General features: G+C 43.5%; 1 pseudogene; it reads left to right on the top strand.

Annotated features, from left to right (window-relative positions):
• The first annotated feature begins 8,605 nt into the window (after nt 1–8,605).
• On the top strand, nt 8,606–10,936 carry LOC125526805 (uncharacterized; annotated as a pseudogene).
• Nucleotides 10,937–16,281: the final 5,345 nt, after the last annotated feature.

Raw genomic sequence — 16,281 nt, 5'->3', positions numbered from 1 at the left:
CCTTTCCATCTTGAAAGGAACGGATTAGTGCGACGCTGGGCAGGGCCTCAGCTGTGGCCTGGAATTTTTTTTTTTTGCTTGGAAAAATGAACGCCCTACAGGAGTCCTTTTCTCTGATTTAGAACAGTGATGTTTCTAACAGCATACAAGTTTTTAAATTGCTCCATCGAACAGGATAGTATACAAGTGCTCTTCCCAACAGGTTATTAGTATGTAAGCGCCGCAACTTCTATCCATCAATTGATATGCCTTTGCAAAGTTTATGACTGATATAGAATAGGCGCACCATAATTCAATATCTACATATCTTAAATATGTTAGTACTTTACCTGCTATTTTCTTTGCGACGCAGATATAAGTAGATTCCTATTAACTGATTCGTAAAATGATTTGCTGATGTGACCAAGTAAGTTATTGCATGTAGTATATCTGCTTCTTTTTCGCTGCCCTAAGAGATCTTGATTAGGCATTTGTATAAAAAAATATGCATGTTACATCCTGCCCATTGGGAAAAGGTATAATAAATTCTTATCTATGTGATTTTATTTTCTTCATTCGGTTCATCTATTAGCAATATGAACCCTATTCTCCCTTAGGCAAATTTCTTACACTCATTTACTCCTTGCAGAATGTGTCAAAAGAGACCAAAATATACACTGGGTTGTTGCTCATCCAAGAAGAACTGGTTGATGAAGCTGAGGTCATCTTTGAATTTTATTGATTGTATTCTGTCAGCACTTTATATTGTTTAATGTCCACATCTTATAATTTCTTGATCTCCTGTTGGTTTCACAACTAACTTAAGATTATCCCCTATCCATGCATAGGGAATACTTCTGATTTGCCCAAGCACTTCGGATGCAATTTATACTGATGGCCATGGATAGTCATCATGCCTAATGTGACGAAGCTCTCATCCATTATTTGTTTGTGAGATAGCATAACTAAGGTGATAATTATTTTTTCAGAGTGATTATTTTAGTGAGTGCAGCTTTTTGGTTGCTTTAGGATACCTTATGTTTCACAATCAATACAAGTTTTACTTAAATGTTACACTTAGTTTTGTCATAATATCTCCATAGGATATACTCCCTCAGTCTCAAAATGATTTAATATAGAGTTAGTTGAACTACTAAATCAGCGGCACTTATTTTGGGACGGATGGAGTATATGATTGTGGTTATTAGGTACATTCCACATTTTCTGTCATATATAGTTGCGATTTAAAGATAGTCATTTTATCGTTAGTGTAACTCCAAATTAATTGTGGTGGTTATTTGTATTGGTTCCAAGTTTCTAACAGAACATAGCTCCCTTTTATATATAACTTCTGTAGATAACATGTAACTTTCACATTGGTGAGGTTAGTTCTTGATATACGGAGTGGTAAAGATCAAGTTAACCGAATATGATCTAAATATATTGCAACCGGTTCCCGCTGCAACGCGCGGGGTATCATCTAGTTTCTCCAGTTCGCAAAGCCCTCGGTTTTGGGAAGCTCCCCAAACTGGTTTTTATTTTTTTATCATTTTTTGGAACGGTTTGCTCGGTTTTTTTTTCTGTTTACTTTTCCTTTTGCAAATGCGTGACTTTTTAAAATTTTCAAATTTGGTTTAAAAATCAAAAAACTTTTTTTTTCTAATTTGTGAAATTTTTAAAATTTGATAAAATGTTTTCATATTCGTGAACTTTTTTTCAATATTGATTACTGTTTCAAATTCTTTAACTTTTTCCAAAATAGATGATTTCTTTTCAAAATTGTTGAATTTTTTTTTCAAAATTTGATGATTTTTTTTTCAAAATATGTGAACTATTATTTCCAAATCGATGAATTTTTTTTTTCAAATTGAATGATCTTTTTAAAATTTGATGAAGTTTTTTACAAATCGATGAATTTTTTTCCCAAATTCCATGAACTTTTTTGAATTCAACGCTTTGTTTCCTTTTTTGTGACTTTTTTTGTATTTTTTTTCTCAAATGCAGTCGAGTACATGGGCCGGTTCACCGCCAAGGAGCTTCCCTGGCGCGTGAAATGCCGAATAGGAGCTCACAGGTGTGGTGGTAGTGATCCTGGCAAAACGTCACCATCGTATGGATTAGCGTCGATGCCCGAAGATTTGGTGTTGTGCAAGCTCCCTTGGCCAGGCCGGAGGGCAATAGCTGGGGCCGGCTTGGCGGCGGTGGTCGGTAGTCTTGGGGTCATGTCCACTCAGTCCACCGGGACTAGTTGGGTATGTAGGCTCGACGTCTCCTTCCATGGAGGTGTTGACCCAAGAGCTGGAGATTGATGCCGAGTTAGGAGTGGAAGGAGTGCCTTCTACTCTTCTTGCAAGGTTGGTGTGTTGTGAGGTGGATGGGTGGCGGTGTCTCGAGGCAGAGATGTCGGGCGGCAGCCCTAGATGGTGGGCTCCACGGTTAACTTTTCGGCGGGCTACATGGTGACGGCGGTGCTTCCACCTCTTGGTCGTGTGGGGCGGCAAGGGTGTTGGGGTGGAAGGCTCTGGCCTGTTTTGTAAACCCACTGACTCACTGCCGTGGTGACTGAGGCGCCTCCAGGTGGTATTGGTGAGTTTCCGAGCGAAAGCTTCACGCTTTTGTGCCGGCAACGGTAACGCCCGGGGCGTTGTTCTCTTATAGAAGACGTAGTCGTGGTTCTCGGTCATCGGTCAAGGTCCCGGGTGAAAAGTCTTGTCTATGATCTCAGACTCGGCAGCAGCGACACTTCGCGTCGTCACCCTCTTGGGGGCGCTGCCGTGGAGCTTTCGTGTCGTCGGTTGGACCTCGTGAGGTATTTCGAGCGTGAGTAAAAATCTCATAAATTAAACCACCAGCAGGGACAAATGCTGGCAGAGCAGGCGTTCATCTGAAAAATGAGAAGACAGAGCTGGGTAGCGCAGCTGAGTACTAGTAGAAGGGTTGACCAGTGGCTACAAGTGTAGCGATGGCCCCAACGGATATGATAGAAATTAACAAATGGCTATGAGCCAAGAACCCGGTGGCGCGAGCGAAATAGGAAAACGAAAACAGAGCTTCAAATCTCGCACCCAAAGTCTTCATTCAGTCTCAAGCCGCTTGCTTCACTCCTCACGTAGCAAGGCTTTGTTTTTCTGGGGTTCCTTCCTTCCCGATCTGACCAGAGGCACGGGCGCGTAGACAGAGGAAGCAGAGCAGACGTACATCGTGAAACTGAAAATGGGAGACCTGCTCGGATTTAGCGCGTGATTAGCAGAGTTTGCTCGTTTAAGATGTTCCCCTGTACCTGTTTGTTAATGGGCCCAAAAACAAACCCAAATCTCACCGGATCATACTGTACCTCGGAACGACAAGCACACTCATCATACCCTGTGCTTGTGCACTCAGAATCTTGTGTTGTCAGGATTTTCTTTTTCATCAGAAAAGAAAAACAACATGGCAACAATGATTGGTACAAATTGCCAATTGGGTATCAAAAGGCAACCAGGAAGACTCTGCAGTGAACCATTGCGGGTGTCTTTTCTAATTATGCGTTAGGCAATCAAAAATTGGAACCCAAACATAGGTTCAGAACTTCAGATATGAAGATACTGTTGCAAAGAACTGCAGTTCATTTCACTGAATATACATGTCCACACCGAGAAAACAAATGAATTTTCTGGGCCTATTCTCGTACCACTCATAGAAACCTGCTACTGGTTGAAGCTACAAGGGAAATAGTAGGTTTGAAAAAACCATTCTCTCTTCCTTATAGCATTATCAGGGAGAAAGTGGCTACAAAGAGAAACAAAAAAGGTATGATTCATCTCAGGCTTCACCCTTTTGGATTCTTCCCTCGAGAAAAAGAGTCTCTGATCGCGGCCAAATGATTGAGGCTCCTGATTCAACTTGCCCACGTGCTTGTGAAACACCTGAAAGCTTAGCACAGCTAGATTGCAAACAAGTTCTCATGTGCAAACAATTACTATAATCCTCATGAGCTTCAGACAGAGATACTTCCCACAAACTTATCAAAGTAGCAAGCTAGCGACTGAGCACACACTTAAATAACTACTCTTATTCATTGCCAGTAGGGAATATATTTCATTTTTTGAGAGTGAACAACATCAACAATATAGCAATCCAGTTTTTGAACACAAGTCACTAGGAGGTTTGACTTCTATATCAAGAACAAAAGAGAACAGGAGAAGCCAACAATTTTATTCCTTTCTGAACCTTCCAAGAGCAGGTATCTAGTGAGATTACCTCATCATGATCCGGAATTACTCTCATCACAAAATTATAGTCCATTGTGTAGGTGTTAGTTTCACGCATCCATTCTAGCGCAATGGTTTTTAAGCAACGAGCCACCTCGTGGATTTCCATTAGAGAAACCACCAACATTGTCTTACAAAACAAAATAAAAGACAAACATAAAAGGAGGGCTACATCTGCGCCCAAACTCGCAACCTGTCAACACGTAGGACAGGAACAGTATCGAAATGAAACCCAACCAAACGATGCTCTAGTCTACACAGGCAACAACAAAACAAACATCCACCGTCTCCATCAACTTATTATTACAAGTCTGAGATCAAGACTTTAACGCATCAAGACAAGCAATGCCCTCAAGACACGACATGAACATCACATCTCCAATCTGCTGATTAAAGGATCTCAGCCATGACTTCGAGCATATGCTTTTTCCAACACCGTCTTGATCATCACACAAGCGCATTAAGTTTTTCTTCGACCAGGTTCTTTCTGTAGAATACTCCAACTATATATTAAGGTAATGACATAGGCTAAAAATAGCGGTTGCTTGATCTTTGCGAAACTTTTTCAAAGCAAGCTTTGTTCTTAGCTTTCCACAAAGTCCAGCAATTTGTAAACCCGCTGTCACCACCATAAACCATCTGATTTTTAGGGATAAGTTGATGACTGCTACCATATGGCCACCAAATTCATCACAAATTCATTTGAACATTGCCCCTATGAAGCAAATGTTGTGGCACATGAGCTTACTATGGAAAGTATATTTATTTCTTCAGCTTCGTTGGATAATCCACCTACTAGTATTGTAGTAACTATATCTGTTATCAGTGTAATGATAACGGAGGAGTAATACAAAAAAAGTTTGTGCTGCAAAAAAAGTGGTGTGCAACTCAAAAAATGATTAAAAGTGGAGTGTCCGTCACAACAGTTGCAATTTTTTGACAATGCAATTTGTTTATGAAAAAAAGAATTTGTCATTGAAATTGTTTTAGGAAAATTCTATTCGACCCACAAAGCGTCAAACAGTTGCCTAAATGCATAGGAAGCATACGTTGTAGGCAGGGCCATCTTTAACCATTTGTATGTTGTGTTATATTTGTGTAGTTTTCTTCAGCTCTACTTCCCCGCCCCCGGTATTTTTTGATTCAATTTTGTATTTCGGTTATTGTTTCATTTCCTCTTTCTTTTGGTTTCCTCTTTTTCTTCTCCCTTTTTTGCTTTCTCTCTCTTTTTCCTCTTGTCTTTTTATTAATAAATTATTCTTAACATGTGCATATTTTTCAAATACATGACAAACTTTTTTTTATAAAATATATTAATACTTTTAGGAATATGTGATGAACATTTTTTAACATGATGAACATTTCTAAAAATAAAAAATAAAACTTTTTCAAATACATGATGGACATTTTTCAATTATATACAAGTCTAGCATTATTTTCTATACATGTTTTTAACAAATTATTTTTTAAGAAAAATAATGGTATTGGGTTGCGCTAAGGCAACCCATATAAAGGGAGGCATTAGTGTTTGCCCACATATTAGTTTTCTTCGAGAAACACAAGTAACTTTATTCATACTTGTTACAAAAAAAGTATTCATGCTCACAACCATTACAGCTACACTACTTTGGATCCATCATCTGAGAAATTGTAGAGTAACTCACAGAACTAAGAACTACGATAAAACTCTAGGAGATAATCTTCATCGTGGTAAAGCGAAATATTGCCAAGACTTCAGTAAAGACTGCACAATTGGACAGGAGCATCTGCCACCATTCAGTTGCACAAACTTGATTAGTGATGAAGGATTCTGAAAGCCCCTTTAGTAGCCCATACGAAAAGATGAAAAATGATGAATGATAAACATACTTAAGCTGGGATGATCTCCTAGAAGTGTAGACTGTCAAACCATAAAGTTCTCACCATAATGTAAAAAAAATCACTCCAAAAGGATGAAAACAACAAAAACAAAATGATACAATAACATAAACTCATCAGATCCGAATAATCAGCTCTAAGAGAGACATGCTTATATTGTTTCATGACATAACCACAAAAAACCAAAATAATTTTATTCATACAAACACCACAATTACCATTAGATGTTAACGGAGACTATAAATTTCTTAAATATATGCCTCCACCTCTCAGCACCAAAATAATATATAGTCGAAGGCGAGGGGATTTGGTTCCTTCAGTCATTATGCTATTCAGATCTATTCCACATTGCTTGAACAACCAGGCGCACTCTTTTTCGGCAGAACTTTGTTTCTTTTTTTATGAAAAGACACCCAAAAAATATCTTAGCTCTAACAAATTCAAAGAAAAATAATAGCTAGTTTTCTTAGAAGAAATAATTGCTAGCACAAACAACCGGACGGAGAATGATCAGTAAAAAATATACTGAAAATCATATTCGCAAAAAGGGGAAAAGTGGCCCGGTTTACTTGGGCCAGTCACTGGGCTACAGAAAAACATAGAGAGGGTGGAAGCCCACACTTCCCAACAACAAAAGTGGCCCGGTTTACTTGGGCCAGTCACTAGGCTGCCCCTCGTCGGCAACGAGGTACCTCAAAAAAAAAACGAGGTCACCCAAGAGAGAGTTGGAGAGGAAACAAGGCGGCCGCCCATGGCTTCGCCGGAGCGTGTCGCCGGCGATGTAATCCACGGCTTACATTCCTGCTCGCTCTCCACCGCGGAGGGCGACGACTTGGCGCGCATCTCCCCCCCCCCCCCCAAACCCTTGTTTTCGCTGGCTGGTCCCGTGGTCCCACTCCCAGTGTGTGTATTTTTCTTGTTTCGTTGTGTGTATGAAGTCGATGCGCGTTCGTCGTCTTGAGGTGAGGACCGAGGAGAGGGTCCTGGATTAGGCATTTGCTATTGTGAATTTACTAGCATTTGGGCAGACTGCGGGTTAATTACGCTTAGCTTAGAGTTAACAACACTGCAATGTCAAACTGCACATGGTGTTCTAGCACTATTACCACTGCTTCAATTGCCAGGCTCTTTTCACTCAAGTCAACACCCGACACTGGACCGAGTTGATTCAGGGGGAACGCTTTTGTACTTTTATTACTGAATACGTAGGAAATTTTGCTATGCTGATTTTACGTTTCAGAAAGCCTCTTCGAAGACACCTTTTTTTTTTACTCGACAGAAAAAGTTTGAAGACACTCCATGGCAGAGCAGTACTGGTCCTGTTGTCTTTGAACTAGCTACTGATCTTTGTTAGGGCCTGGTTCATCACTTGCCTAATGTGCCTGTTCTGAATTTGTCTTTTTATAGCATACCAAAAGGATGAGTCCATGTATTATTATTCTTTATTATATGAGAAGTAACCTTGCATGAAATCCCTCTACCAACGCGATTGTGGCTGGGCACGGGGCACCAGTTGCATTAGAATACAGAAGTTGGCACAAGAACTGAAGCAGATGTCTTGATTTTGCTATAGGTTCAGTGCATTGTTGAATCCAAGATTGCTTTAGTAGTTAATCACGTGCAGCTGCTCGCATTCATATCCGCCATGCCATCCATGGCTCCGTCGTTAACTGGGACTGGGTCTTCTTCCTCTCGAGTCAACTCCTCTGCAATTGCACCTAGCAATGCAAAGACCGCGACGCCACCGGCTAACCAGTGCGAGATTTGAAGCACGAGCTTCGCACCACTAGATCTGCCTCCTTTCCTGCCAACTGTAAACTAATATAAGAGCGTTTAGATCACTACTTTAGTGATCTAAACGCTCTTATATTAATTTACAGAGGGAGTACATTAGTTAGCTCATCAGGTCCATTGGGGGCAGTCACTCACCTCTCTTTTTTATATCAGAAGACAAACTTCAGTAACGTTTTACCTTTCCCAAGCCATCACTAACTTCAGTAAACTTTTGCCTTTCCCAAGCCATCAGTAACTTCAGTAACTAACATAAGCAGCGGCTAGACAAACTTCCATCTCCAAACCCCAGCGACTAGATTACTTCTCAATGGAATTGTATGCTCATATCCATGTCCTTAAAAACGTTATTGTTTGGAATTGTAGATATTTTCATATCCATGTCCAAAAAGTTCAATAACTAGTTAGATGAAAATCACGCATAAGACAAGCTAGTGGCGGCACACCTACCACTGGTTGGTGGTACACACCTAAACTAGATGGACAACTAGTCTGATGTAAATTACTCCCAATGTTCCATAATATAAGAGCATTTTTGACACCACACTAGTGTTAAAAACGCTCTTATATTATGGGACGGAGGGAGTATATAGTATGACGATCTGCCCAAGTCAAGCAAAGACCGACCGATGGATGTACACACACATTATAGTATAAGAAAGTCCGTAGGCATGAACAGTTCCATAGATATGGTCCATGTGCACTTACTGAGCAATCGTGCGTGATATTCAGTAGGCTAGCTGAATGATCTAGTGTGTGTGAGAGAGAGGGAGAGGGAGAGGGAGAGAGGACTAGAGCTAGAGATGAGTCTCTCAAGTGCTCTGGAATGGTGGGAGGAGTGGCAGCTGCGGATCCTCGTGCTCTGCAGCCTCTTCGTCTACTACATCCTCAACTTCTCCTGTACGGTTCGTATCATTCCAAACCTCCGCAGGTTGAGAGCACTGATATGGATGGCATACATCGGCAGCGACGCCCTCGCCATCTATGCTCTCGCCACCCTCTTCAACCGCCACAAGGACGAGACAACAAGGGCCGCCACCAGCACCACCCTGGAGGTCATGTGGGCGCCTGTCCTCATCCACCTCGCCGGCCATCCAACGATAAGTGCATACAGCCTTGAAGACAACGAGCTATGGAAGCGGCATGTCATAACTCTCGTGTCCCAAGTCACGGTTGCCTTGTACGTCTTCTGCAAGTGGTGGTCTGGTGACAAAAGATTGCTGCAGGCAGCTGTCTTGCTCTTTATTGTTGGCATCCTCAAATTCAGCGAGAAGCCATGGGGACTCAGGGCATCTAGCTTTACCAGCATGCTGGCCTCTGTTCCTGTGTCCCTGCAAAGAGGAGAAAGATACAGGCGAAGGAGAGAAAGATTCAGATTTAAGTGCTGGGCATTTTGCAGCACCCATCGTAAGGATAATATGGCACCGATGAATGATGAAGAAGACGAGCCAACCCTTTCGCTTGAAGAATATGTACAGCAAGCGAAGAAGTGTGTTGTGGGTATGCAGGTAGACCTTAATCAAGCACAAGCGTACAGAGATGCAACTAGTTACATCAGTGGTTACACTGATAAGATGTTCGTTGACATGTCTGCTCCATACTCTGCTCGTCTTAGCCAGCTTCAATCCTTCCTGAATCTTGACGACGAGCATGCACACGATATGTTGCAGAGGTGCGTTGCACATACATTTATTCTCCTGTATAGCAGAATTGGATCATTGCCCAAGGGTCTTGGCCTCTTGTTATGGTTTGTTTTGATTCGATCCCTGTCCTTGGCTTCTGTGGTGCTCTTCGCTGTAAGCAACAAGGATGGTTATGAGAAGAACGACATTAGGGTGACATACATCCTCTTCTGCGGCAATGCTTTGATGGACTTCATACCTTGGATCTTAGCCATCCTGTACAGTCCATTCCAGTGCTGCCGTAAAGCGCATTCAGGCAGATGGTGGCATGACATGGTTTCCCAGTTCAGCATCATGTCCTTCTGTGTCCGCAAGAAGAAGCCCACTGTTCTGATGAAGCTTGCTATCTTTACTTGCCTGAGACAGTACATTAACATGAACTGTTAAATTCGTTATGAGCCTCTGGGCCGCCAGATCACCGGGTTGGTTCATCGGCACATCAGAGATGGGTGGAAGGACTACATTGGCAACGCTGCTGGATACAAGAAATTCAACCGTCAACTGAGATGTCTGGGTTGGGCCTCCAAGGTGCCGTTCGACCATATGGTCCTTATCTGGCACATCGCCACGGACCTCTGCTTTCACCACCCATCTGCAGGTACACTGCTTCAAGGAGACGCCATGCAGCGGGGCAGTAGGGAGATCTCCAACTACATGGTTTACCTGCTTTCTGCCCGTCCTGACATGCTAACGTCCGGCACGAGGCCAGGTCTCTTTGCAGTTGCAAGTCATGAGATCGAGCTCATCTTGAGTGATAGCAAAGCACCACTTGACAAAGAAGAGAGAATGGCACGGGAGATTATCGACAAGGTAAAATCTTCGCCGGACAAGGCCGCCAAGTGTACCCTGATTCCCGACGCCTGCAGTCTCGCTGAGGCATTGATGGAGCTTGAAGTCGAGGAGAGGTGGTCGCTGATCCAGGGTGCCTGGGTGGAGATGCTCTGCTATTCTGCTGTCAGATGCAGGGGGTACCTGCACGCCAGGAGCATAGGTGACGGTGGCGAGTGCCTAACCAGCATCTGGCTCCTCTGGTCGTTCATGGGGATGGAGACCATGGCAGACAAGCTTCAGAGGCCAGTGAATTCTCAAGATGAACATGGATCTCCAGAGCACTTCACCCAAGTCTGAGAAACAGCGCTTGTGAACATTAGCATGCCCACTTTATTTCGTTTACCGTACTAGTATGTTCTTGTTTTCCTTTTCATTTGACTGTATGTTTCCTCTTGTTGTACACCTAGAGAAGTGGCCCACGGATGGTACTCTTTGTAATTCATTTACCTTAAAATCATATGTGCCTTTACATTGTTACTTTTATTTCATCCCTCTCTTCAGCCATTTCTGAATGCAATAAACCAGAAGACTCGTAATGAGGTTGTATAAGGAAATATAGGAACGGAAGCTCTCATCTCTCGTGTCATGGTCATCGTGCTGCTGTGCGAAGGCATGACTGACAGGCTGATAGCAGCAGCGGTTTTAAGAAACGGACGCCAGAGTTTCAGTCTCCCCACACTGCTTAGTCTATTCCTCTGGTGGTGGGAGAGGGCAAAGACGGGATTTTTCGTCTAAAAATATTGCAAGATCTAATCAGCACCCACCAAGTCATGGGAAGTACTAGCTAGTAAGTAACTGATGTATTCTGGAGACTCCCCCGGCTGGCCCTGCCTCAGGCATCGACTCTAGTGACTGTTAGAGGTTAATTTGTTGAGTCACTATTCACTAACCTGGGTGACTGCGCATGACAGTTTCATACCAGGTGTGTTGCTTTGATCCACTCACTACTGTTACGTGATCCACTTACTACTGTTATGCTTCCATTGTCAATTGTTACTGAATGTGATGGCAGGTGTGCACCCTAATTTTGACTGCCAATGAAATTTCGGAAATTAAAGCACCAGTTGGACTAAATCTGAAAGAGCAGGCATGTCCGTCTGAAAAAAAGGTTATAGTTGGGTTGTGCAGAGAGGGTGGAGAAGCTGACTAGTAGTAGTAGGAGGGATGATATACAGAGTTGTGAGTACATTTTTCCAAAGATTACAGAAACATGACCAGCAGCTGTAGGTGTGCCAATGCCACCAACGGAAACGATGGGACTTGAATAAGCCAAGCCTCGTAAGCATCCTGTGAGGTGACTAATCAAACTTCCAATCTTGGCGATCGTCACGGCAATGAAGCATTTGAATGAACGTGGTTAGCATCAGCAAATTATAAACAATGACACCAGAGTCTGTGGTCTCCTGTGCCGGCCTGATTACTCCTCTGGTGGTTGCCAATGCCAGAGTTGACTCTCAAAAGAAGATACAAGACAAGCAACGGGAAGCTAAAACAATGGGATCATTTCCAAGGTCGTTTATGGAATCTGCAGGGAGCAACTCCTCGTCACCAGGAACACTCCCATCCAGCAAGGAACAGAACGATAAACAGAAATCCATCCGATGCCACTACGGGAAGCAGAGAGATTGGAGGGAGACGATGCCAAAATGGCTGTCCCTGTTGGCTGGCTTAGTTTACGGATGGATGGTGGTGGTTCACGATCATGACACAAAAACAGTGACATGGCTTTGTAGGAAAAAAAAAAGAACGGTGACATGGAACGCTGCACCCCGCAAGTAAAACAACAGACATGACGCTGGTCACTCCCACGGAATAATGCAACTGGACCTGTAAACAAAATGTCTAAGTCACCCCAACCGATGTGATGTCGAACTAAAATCATCTCCGTCAACTAAGCGCTCGGTGGCGCGAAATTGAAAATCTAGACCTGGCTTCAGTTTTGGTGTTGGGTCTCATAAATTTAGGTGCCATTGGGAAGTAATCTAGTCGCTGGGGTTAGGAAGCGGAGACTAATTGCATACTCCGTGCCACGGCCCTGCCTGCTTTCTTGTGTGCATTGGCGATTCCAGTGGCCGTTGGAAGTTTTTCGAGCCACTGCTTGTGTTGCTGAAGTGGCAACAATCGGTGCTGGTGGCACAATCGCATAGCAAGAGGGATGCACATGGGATCGATTTCGCAACAAGCATAGGCCAGGACCCAGTTGGGTGTACCATGAGCTGATCCCACGCAGGTTTACTTCTCTGATAATAAAGGGACCCGATAAAAACACATCAAGTCGTTGCTGGACTCATCCACCAAACAGACAAATTCAGAAAGAGGTTGATAATGAGTCAAGTGAGGAACGTGGCCGGCACTGACAAAAATCAGTTGCTAGTTCAAAAGAAAAAGAGCCTCGCAATTGAAGCGGAGGGAGTAATGCTTGAACCCTTACTTAAGCTTGACATCTCGCAGTTAACGAGCAGAGACAATGTGTGATTAGCACTCACTCTTGCAAACCCTTACTTAAGCCTGACAGAACTCTTACAAATCCATGGCTCCCTCCTCGGTCCTCACCTTCAAGACGCCGCACGCGCATCGACTCCATAGACCCAACGAGACAGGAAAAATACACACATCTGGGACCACGGAACCAGAAAGGGGAAAACAAAGGTCGGGGGGCAGATGCGCTTACAGATTGGGGTCGGATTTCGGGCGTCGCCGTCCGCGGCGGTGAGAGAGCGGTGGTCGATGGAGCCGCCGGCGAAGGACTTCGGTGAAGTCATGGACGGCCGCCTTGTTTCGTCTTCCTTGTGTGGCCTCGTCGCCGACGAGTTGCAGCATAGGGATGAGAAGTGTGGGCTTCCGGTGGCCTCTATGTTTTCTGAAGCCCAGTGACCGGCCCAAGTAAACTAGGCCACGCTAAAGCCTTGGAAAATACATTTCCTAAAAAAAAGCCCAAAATGCCTAATTAAGGAGTAGTCTTTTCAAAGATCTCTCACACCTTCTCAAATTGCGACATAGTGCACCACTTGTCGTAACCTGTGAGATTTTCTTTATTCGTAGATTCGTTTGTTTAAAATGTTTTATCTTTTATAGACCATATGTCCAAATCTCGAACCATTTTCACCGTTGGACTTCTCGCGTCGAGATCTTCAAAACTACATCCCATATTGATAGGTTTCGATGAATTTTTTTTAAAAAGAAAAAAATTCAAACCAGAAACATGTTTTTTTTCTTTTCAAAGAGGTATAACTGTGTCTCTCGCGAAAACAAATCCGTACCTCCACGAGACGTAAATTTGTGCCTCTCGCGAAAGTAAAAGGAAACATGTTTTTCTCTTTTCCGAGAGCTTGCGGAAACAAATCCGTACCTCCACGAAAAGTAAATCTATAACTCTCGCAGTAGTTAAAGAACATGTCTTTTTTCTTTCCCGTCTCTCGTGGAAGGCACGACCGTGCCTCCACGAAAAGTAAATATGTGCCTCTCGTGAAATGAAAGAAATAAAAGGAAAACATGTTTTTTTTCTCTTTTTTCGAGAGGCATGATCTTGTCTCTCGCGGAAGCAAATCCGTATCTCTACAAGAAGTAAATCTTTGTCTCTCGTGAAAGGTAAAAACATGTTTTTTTCTTTCCCAAGAGGCACGATCGTGACTCTCACGGATGCAACTCCGTGCCTCCATGAGAAGTAAATCAGTGTCTTCCTTCCCCAAGAGGCATGACCATGCCTCTCGCAAAATCAAATTCGTGTCTCCACGAAAAGTAAATTTGTGTCTCTCATGGAAGAAAAAAAACACGTTTTTTCCTTTCCCGAGAGGCATGATCGTGTCTCTTATGGATGCAACTCCGTGCCTCCACGAGAAGTAAATCTGTGTCTTCCTTCCCTAAAAGGCATGACCATGCCTCTCGCGAAAGCAAGTTCGTGTCTCCACGAAAAGTAAATTTGTGTCTCTCATGGAAGAAAAAATACGTTTTTCTCTTTCCCAAGAGGCACAACCATGTCTCTCACAGAAGCAAATCCATGCCTCTCGCGAAAGCAAGTTCGTGTCTCCACGAAAAGTAAATTTGTGTCTTTCATGGAAGAAAAAAACACGTTTTTCTCTTTTCCAAGAGGCACGACCATGTCTCTCACGAAAGCAAATCCATGCCTCTTGCGAAAAGGAAAAAAAATATGTTTCTCCCTTTATCGAGAGACACGATCGTGCCTCCTGTGGAAGGAAAAAAAAGAAAATTATGTTTTTCGCCTAAAAATTGATTTTTTTAAATCAAGAAGAATAGGGGAAATGGAAAGCAAAAAAAAAAATGAAAACCCATCTAAGAGCCGAAAACACGTACAGAAAAAAAATCCGAAGGAAGAGCCTAGAGTGCGACACATGGTGGCGGCTCAGAGCGCGACAAGTGGCGTGCTCCCAGCCCATGAAAAGTGACCCTTGTGGGGCCTCCCGAAGGAGTACTCGCTGATTAGTTGGTCCCAAAAAAGCCATGTAACTTCTACTTCACCTTTTTATTTGAAAAATACTACCCTTCAGTAGGCTGATGCACGTGCAACGTCCGTTGCTTGTGTAACCGTTTGATCAATCCTGATCGAGCGCTCACGCTGGCCACAAGTCCCGCACGGTCAGTTTGTTCTCCTGTAACAAGCTTCTTGTTTCAGTAGATTTCTACAACACAGGACTAGTCAGAAAGAAAAAACCATTCGATGGTGAAGGTTTTTTTTTGCAACACGTCTCTTGTTTCAAAAGGTTTCTGCAATAGACTTCTTGTTTCAGAAAGAAAAAAGAATTGGTGGTGAAGTTTTTTTTTTCTGCAACAGGGTTCTTATTTCAGAAACATAGCTCAGGTTGCAGAAAGCGTTGGAGGAGCGTTCGCATTAGAGAGTAGGAGGTCAGACATTGCAGCATAAGGCATGTTTCAGAAACATAGCTTCAGTTGCAAAAACTGCCGTAGGAGCGCCCGACGTGAGAGGTCGTCGCCATCGTGCTGGAGTGGTGCTCACAGCTTGCTCGCGGGGCTAAGACGGAGGAGGAGCAACAACTTCGGCAAGTGGCCTCGCTCCATGGTCGAGACGCCCGGGCCATGGCGGGGCGACGGCGTGGCGGCTACGCACTAGCCTAGGGTGTAACCTCTTTCGTCCAGCTGCTATCTCGGCGGACCTTTGCAACAAGATCCTTGTGGCAAAGCCCCTAACTGCAGCATGGTTGCAAAGGTCCTCGAAAAGCAAAAAAAACACTTTCGTTTTAAATGCATCTGTTTGAGTAACACTTAATATAGGACCGTGGGAGTACTTGAAACTCCTCAATAATATTTAAATCAACAAATAAGAGCGGTACAGTGATAGTAGATGGATTGTCCAATTCCAACCTTGTTGAAAGAGAAGTAACTTCGCCGTGCAGAAAAGAGAGAAGTAATTTTGCTTCCCTAGCAAGCTAATGGGCCACAACAATTGCTTCCCACGCTCAATGCTAGAATGAAGAAATCTCGATGAATTCGGTTACTGTATGGCAGCAGTTCTCATGAATCGTCACTGCCGGCCTCATTGACCAACCTCCATCTACAGTAGCATAGTCTGCATAACCTCATCATTGTCTGAGTTAACAAAAGCACATTTACTTAGTCCGGGAAGATTAGGCCGAAACGAAGAGCGGGCACCTTGGCCATGAGGATCACACGCCCAGTCGAGTTTCCAAGGTTTATGTGCGCAGGCCGCCCCAGGAGCATCGACTGCCGACGCACACGACAACACTGAAAAATACTACACCTGAATTTGGCTGCCATGCCTAGGGTCAATTCACCCTGCAGAAGCTCTGTGTCTGGGCTGGCTGGTAAGCTGGGTACTAATCGGTTGACATCATGCATAAGATTAAAACTAGATCGATCAGTGACTTAGCTAGCGT

This window comes from Triticum urartu, chromosome 2A (genome assembly GCF_056163025.1).
Source record: "Triticum urartu cultivar PI428250 chromosome 2A, HENAU_Tu73, whole genome shotgun sequence".
NCBI classification, from domain to species: Eukaryota; Viridiplantae; Streptophyta; class Magnoliopsida; order Poales; family Poaceae; genus Triticum; species Triticum urartu.
Note: the sequence above shows the minus strand (reverse complement) of the source record. Positions and strands in the feature narration are given on the sequence as shown.